General features: G+C 46.2%; 1 protein-coding gene across 2 annotated transcripts in view; it reads right to left on the bottom strand.

The window, feature by feature from the left end:
- The window catches only part of P2RY4 (pyrimidinergic receptor P2Y4), a 15,443-nt gene that overhangs the window by 7,444 nt on the left and 646 nt on the right, over positions 1-7,353 (bottom strand). Inside the window, exon 2 of one of the 2 annotated variants that reach the window (XR_001357767.2) lies at positions 454-5,451. The exons of the other annotated variant lie outside the window; for it this stretch is intronic. The gene's annotated coding sequence lies outside the window, so the exon portion shown is untranslated. Of the gene's footprint in view, positions 1-453; positions 5,452-7,353 lie in introns of those variants that run through there. 2 annotated transcript variants of the gene reach the window in all.

Raw genomic sequence — 7,353 nt, 5'->3', positions numbered from 1 at the left:
CTTCAAAACTCCTACTCTGCAGTGCGTCCTTGACTAATCGCCTGAGCTCATTGAAATCAGCTTTCCTAAAGTCTAGCACTTTCACCCTACTAGTTACCTTACCCACTCGATGTCTTATGATGAATTCTATTGTTTGGTGATCACTGTCCCCCAGATGACCACCGATCTGTAGGTCCCCTACCATGTCATCCCCTGTTGCCAATACCAGGTCCAGTAAGGCATTCCCCCTAGTGGGAGCATGTACCTCCTGCGTCAGGTGGAGGTCCTATACACAGGATAGGAACCTGTGTGAACGGTGGGACTTTGCTGTCTGCGTCTCCCAGCAGATGTCTGGGTAGTTTAGGTCCCCCATGACTACTGCCATGACTACAGTTTTTATGGTCTCCGAGAGCTGCCTCAGGAGCCCCAAATCTAGCTCTTCCCCTTGGTGTGGGGGTCTGTAGCAGACCCCTACCACCAAATCCCTTTCTCCTTGACCCCCATGTAACCTAACCCACAATCCTTCTACTTTCTCCTCCTTCGATTCACTTTCTCCTCCTTCGATCATATGAGGTTACTAAATCAAGACTGGATCTCTTTCTAAAATACAATCTACACCTCAGGCAGAAGCTATATGCTCAATGCCTAATTCACTGTATGGGGGTTCTTAGTCCTATGATTCAGAAAACGTGAGACTGTGGACAGGTCAGAGAAAGAGAAGGCATCTGGATGCAGAGATGGTATTTGGTGATAGGACATTTCTTTCCCAGGTGCTGGGCAGAGAGCTGCAATATGCTATGCTCTATTCACTGTCTTTCCCATCTGATTTGTCTCTCACATCACCCTGTTGTGTCTTGTTTGCCACTTGTATTGTGAGCTCTTTGTTGTCTTTGTCACTTGTCTGTACAGCACCTAGCAGAATGGGGCCCTAGTTTTTCACTAGGGTCCCTGTGCAGGTAGAAATGATTATAAAAACACAAGTGAATGGGGAGACAGGTGAGACTGATGTGCAGGATTACAACAAAGGCTACTGTGTTGGGTTTCCAACTGTAGGACAGTCCAGCACTGCTGTTATAGTTGGGTCTCTTTGATTGCAACACTTATTTGTGTTTTAAGCTGAACTGGTGCTTGAAGTCCAGGATCAAACACTCTACAGTTTCCTTCCAGCTTGCCGAAGGTGCAGATTACTTCACTGGTTTATTACAGAACTAAATTATGTGCAATATCCCTGAAGAACAAACGCCTTGAGGTCAGAGAGCAGCAGGCAGGTCCTGATCAAATATTAACTCAGCCAGTTCCTCTGTACACAGATAAAAGGAGGTCCATAGCCACCCAGAGAAGCTTCTGCAAGAAACTGCAGGGCATTCTTAAAAGTGGTTACCCAGATTTTTTCTGTGGGGGATGCTATAATATCACAGTGTTGTCTTTGGTTCTGATAATCTCCTTGGGAGACCTCCAAAAGTCCAGACATTTATGAAATGGTATCAGCAATTAAGTAACTGTGAGCCAGCACTAAACTGATTGCCCAGCCTGGTACTGTATTGCTGGAGATGTTCTAATTCAGACATGTAATACTGGACCCCTGGACATTTGCTGGTGGAAGGGCCTGTGATATTTGCACAAGAGCACATTACCCCATAACCTACCCAAGCTAGGTAAGCTCCCTAAAAACCTTCAGCCATTTCCTTTTGAATACCAGTTGCTTTTTCCATTTCTCTCCTAATGCACCATAGGGTATTGATTATGCAGCAGTAAATCAGCACTCCACAATCTCTGTGGTGATCACGGTATAAATACATAAATGACAGGCACATCTGATAGGATTTTGGCCAACTGCAATCAGTAGCATTCCAATGAAGCCAACAGAACTAGTCTAACACCAGCTGCAGATCTGACCAGGAAAACTGCTACCACAGCTACCACAAAGTAGAGCTTTGTCCATCCATTCTGTTTTGCCTGTGCAGATGACACCAGTTTCCCTTGAGTATCTGGTGGCCTGGAAAATCCCCCAGGGCTCTTCTGGAGTCAAGGAAAGTTTGATTAATTGGAAGTGGTGCACATAGTTCACCTGGCATTTGGCCTGGCTGGTGTGTCTCTGGACAGCATTAGACACCACCTTCTTTGCTAACTGAAGAATGGTGTAGATCTGCCCTGCTGCCCAGATAGAAGCTGCTCTGTTGTACATACAGTTCTATACAGAAAGAAAGGGAGAATAAAATCTGGTGAACAGAGTAGCAGAAACCATGCTGTGCCTACTCAGGAGTTGTGGGATGATTATTTCCAGTAGTAACTACAATGGGATTCTCTCAGACAGTCTCTGGACCTACACATACAGCCAGGCACATGCTGATCCTAATTTTTTAAGCTTCAGTCTGGACACTAGAGAAGTCATCCTAGAACAGTGAGCAACTAAACCTGGTTCACCAGTGGAGACTCTTGATTTTCCTAAGTTTTCAGTATGACAAAGAACAAACCATCCAAATCTGAGGCCAAGGTGCCAGTGAGTTAGAAGCCACTGTTGTCAGACTCTAGTCTAGACTGATAGTTCTTGCTGTGCTAGGGTCTCATGTGATAGTAAAGTACTGTGACAGCTGGAAGATAGGAGCTGTGGAATGCTCACTTATCTCAGGAGATGGAATGATTAACTAAAGGCAACCTCATCACCCCTGCAATTCACTATATGAGGACAAGATTGGCATCAGAATGGAGCTGGGTGGGACAGCTCTTCAGCGCAGTTAGGGCTGCAATGTGAGGAAGGGTAAGAACAATTAATGAATCACATAAGGATTTCCCTAACACTGCACAAAAAACTCAGTTTCAGAACTCAGATGCATGAAATTGCTCTCACTGGGTTTGGGAATCTCTCATGTAGATCAGAACAACATAAGACTTCCAGGGAGGATACAGGTCAAACAAATCAGGAGAGGAACCATAGGTGCAGGGCAAAATCAGTTATTTAAGGAGGAATCCATTTTGTAAAATTTTAATAATTTCTTAATATAAATTTAATGCATTTAAAAATAAACCTAATTCAAACTAAATTTGAAATTTAGGACAAGCTATACTAAAACGTAAGCATATTGTAATCTATTATAATCATTTAAATTAAATATAAATAATGTGGATCAGTGCATGCTTTAAAGAAAGTCATATCACGGAATCAGAAGAAGTCAAGAGGTAAGCACCTGGAAATTAAGTTTGTACTTCAGCTTTTGACTGCAGCAGCCTCTTCTGTGGGCCAGAAAATATTTTTTTCTTTCAGTTTATTGAACCACTTAAGTTCAATGACTAAGTCATTCAAAATTGAGAGAGAAATAAGAAGTGAAAAAGCAGGAAAATTTTGTTTTCCTCTTTTAAGCTACAAATAAAAATGAGCTGTAGATGATGAGATCTACTAGTTTTAAAATCTGGTGACCAAAACTAGTTTAATTCAATAACTAAAAATAAAATGGCCTTCTAAATGAACTATTTAGTTCTTAACACAAGATATGTTTGGATAACTTATTTTATTTAGTTACATAATAGCCATTTATGTGGTCCCACAAAAGGTAGTTTCATTTAATAAAACAATACAAAATTGTGATTTTTCTGAATTTTAACTGAATTCCAATTTCAATCCAAATGCAGATTGACGCAAATCATGAGTAAAAAATTGACCATTTAATAAATATTTTTCATCATTTTCTAACACAATAGAAAATGTAAAAGCAAAAAAATATATATTAAAATTAATGTCAATGCTAAATTTAGATGCAAATCAATGTTTTTATGCAATCTTAGGAAAATAACTAAAAAGTACAAATATCAAATATGATTAAAATGGACTATTTAAATCAAGACTTCCTGCTTACTGGTTTCAATCACTATTAAATCCACTAATTCAAATCATGAATTCAATTGGATGTTCCCACTTTTGATTTAAGTGGAAACACGAGCAGCTCAGACTAAGACTTTTCAGAGCCACATCACCAGGGAGAGTTTTCCTAGCAGAGGCATCTGCACTCAAGGTCTTTGAGGAGAGGAGCATATTTCCAGGAATGGGAAGAGTCAAAGATCTGCATCATGCTACTATAAATGACCTGGATACTGCTGCTGGGACAAGGGACTTCAGGCTCAATAGACAGACTGGTGCCATCTGACAAACAGAATGAAGCGGGGCTAGGCAGAGAGGAAGCCAGGGAAGAGGCACATGGACTCCCTGGACGAGGAGGGGAGTGTCATGAACGGTGCCAGAATGTCTGTTTGCTCCCAGAGGCCATTCTACTCCTCCCATGGCAGGAGAGCGTAGCTAAAGTGACACATCATAGGATGTGTGCCCGCTGCAAACTCCCAGAGAGATGCTCTGTCAGCCTCGTCATCTGGGAGATTCCTCTTCCAACCCATTACTGCCCTTCCTTCAGCCCTGCCCCTCCCAGCAATAGTGGCTCTGCTGCTCAGAGGCGGAAGCTCCATATTTGCTCTCATTGTTGACATTGGCTCTAAAGCTGGCGGGGACAGAAGATTCACCAGCCAGATGGGGAGCAGGAAGATATTATGAGTTGAGGGGCAGCATGGACCAGCTCAGCAGAAGGGTGGAGACTGTACTTCCAGCCAAGCGGGGGTCTCAAACAGTCTTGCCCTTGTGCCATGAGAAATGGAGGCTCTTGGTCTAGGGTGGGGAGTAAGCCCCACTCCTCGCACTCTAGCAACCCCCTCTGATCACAGGGAGGAGTGGTAGTGCCACTTTCTGGAGGGTGATGTACCCCATCTTCCTAAGGAAAGGTTGGTGTGAGGTTTATACAAGAGGGGGTGATCTAAGGGCAATAGGATTGTGATGACTTCAGAATAACATAATGCAGCATGGACTCCCCTCAAGGACATCTCATTGGTTCAGTTGTTCCAGCCCAGACAGGATGGGGACAGCACTTAGACCCACTGATGAAGCAGAGAGTACTTATTCTAATTCACGGTGACCACAAGCCACAGCTGCTGTGGGACAAGGGAGGATGGCCGATGTTAGGGAAGACACACTGGCCTTTACCCTCTGTCACGCAGGAAAGAAATCCCCTCTGCTAGCACGTGAGGCTCCCAACTCTGCCTGTAACTCACTCATCCACTCCCAGGCCTGCTCCTATCCCGCTGCACTCCAAACACATCCTGCTGACCCATCCCCTAATGCCCACTTCAGGCCTTGTTGTGGCCCACACTCAACTCAAAATGTTCCCACTGCCCACACCAGACCTTGTCTGCTGATCTTCTCACTGGCTGCACATGCTCTTGTAAGTGGTTACTGAACCCGGGCATGTGACTTCATGCCAGGTATCTCCTAATCTGTATATTTACCCAGGCATTTGAAAGGCATCAATAAAATGAATGAGGCAGTAAAGAACCCAGATTTTGTCTAGCAACTCAAAGTTTCTGTGTTCTTCTCCGAATACAAGTGCCAATGGCATAATTGTCTCTCCTCCCTGTGTGTCCCAGTGTAACATCAACCTGGAAGAAAATTGAAAGGACTTTGAGTATAAAGTTGCCTTGCACACAGGAACAGGCATTTAAAAACTGCTGATGTACAGATAGACAAACAGTTGTGCAACAAAGGCAGGCAGGGCAAATCTGAGACCAGGCTGCAACCAGGGTTCTTCTCTTCTACTGTCCTCTTGGAAATTGCAAAACAAAGGAGGAAATTATGTAAAACTTTCTGTGAAAAGTTCCTTATCACTGATCCCAGCGGGGTTTAAGCAACCCAAACCCTTGCAGAATGGGAGCATGACCTAATTTCTCCTTGTGTCCCTTCCCTTCCCAGCAGCAGCAGCAAATACAGAAACTTCAGGAAGATGTACCAAGTATATATTGCAGCCAGTGGTGCTTCACCTCTAGCCCACAGGCCAGATTCAGCCCATGAGTCTCCTCACAGGTGTGGAAATTTGGCAGTGGGGTAGTGGCAGCAGGATCCACCACGGTGGGAGTGTGGGGGTGCAGTGGCACTGCCAAATTTCCAGACCCGTCGGTAGCCCTATGGGCTGGATGACGTGCCCCTGCCCACCAGATTGTGTCCACATGTGGGGTTGCTCTGCAGCTGGGTCTGGTGTGTGGAGTCAGACCAGTGCAGAGAGTCATTCAGATCCAGTGCACACGGTTGGGCCAGCACATCTGGTCACACCCACGAACCAACTTTGCACGCCAGCCCCACACTGGCTTAGGTCTGTGGGCTGACTGCATGTGTGATCCGGCCTGCAGACCAACCCTGAACCACTCATCCAACCCACAGAGCCAGATAGGTTGAGCACCACTGGGTGCAGCTGCTCCTGGGACTTTTTGCTCTGTCAAGGTGTAGTGCAGCAGGGTAGTGCAGCAGAAACTGCACCCTTCTTTCTCCCTCGTGTCAGAGGAAGGGAACTTGCACAATCCTTCACAACTAGCGGAAATCAGAGCAGCACATGAAGCAACTCTGCCATGCACTAGGAAGGTCACGTTAGAGTGAGGAAGAAGAGGAAGTGGCCATGTGGATGGGAGGAAGAGTCCCTACCCAGTAGAAAATGCGGTGGTCACTTTAAGAAGAGGGGAAGAGACCCCTGCCCTTGGTGAGGAGGGAAAGCAATGCTGACTTGAGCAGAGAGGAGTAGCCATGTTGGGGTAAAGAAGAAGAGGTGATTAAAGCAGTGGCCACAGTCACACTGGGGTGAGAAGAAGGGGGCCCAGCTGGGACCTGAGCCCCAGGTCTACCCAGTGACACAATGTGGGGCTGGTTGTTCAGCTACTTCTGTTTCATGCCCAAAAAACTCAGACTCCTTCCACAGAGGAGCCCAGAATCTGGCTCCCCTTGAGGGGCAGGAACAACGTCTGCAGCCATAGCACACACGTGCCCAAGAAGAAGGGGAAAGCAGGGGCCCAGTGCAGCTGAGTCTGAGTCTGTGAGAGGGTGTATAAGACTCTAGCAGGGAGGGTTTGATACACTGGACTTGTAGTGCAACACAGCTAGCAAGATCCAAGCCCTGCTGTGCCAGATATGATAGGCTCAGGTACAACAGGCAGGCCCTGCCCCACTCAGCTTGCCATCTAAGTGGCAGCACATATAGTGTAGCCTCAGGAATGAGCGTGTCCCGCACCCACCAAAGTAGCTTCTTCCCTGCCCGGGTGATTCTGCTTTGCTGGCTCTAAAGGGGACCTGGCCTCTCAGTGCAAGACCTTCCCCAAGCCGCCTTTCTTTGCCTGGCTGAGGTTACTTTCCCAGCAGGGGAAACATGGTAACTCCCGCACCCCAAACACAGCAGTACTGGCGAAGCCTCAATACAGTGGGGAATCGGGTTGCCCTCCTGCCTCCCCCACCAATGATTCCTGCAGTGCTGCTCAGTGGCCCTTTCAGGCCACCCCAGCCACAATGTCACAGCCCTCGTG

The sequence above is a fragment of the Alligator sinensis genome, unplaced genomic scaffold, assembly GCF_000455745.1.
Source record: "Alligator sinensis unplaced genomic scaffold, ASM45574v1 scaffold809_1, whole genome shotgun sequence".
Lineage (NCBI taxonomy): Eukaryota > Metazoa > Chordata > Crocodylia > Alligatoridae > Alligator > Alligator sinensis.
The sequence above is the reverse complement of the archived record's forward strand: the minus strand, read 5'-3'. Positions and strand labels throughout refer to the sequence as shown.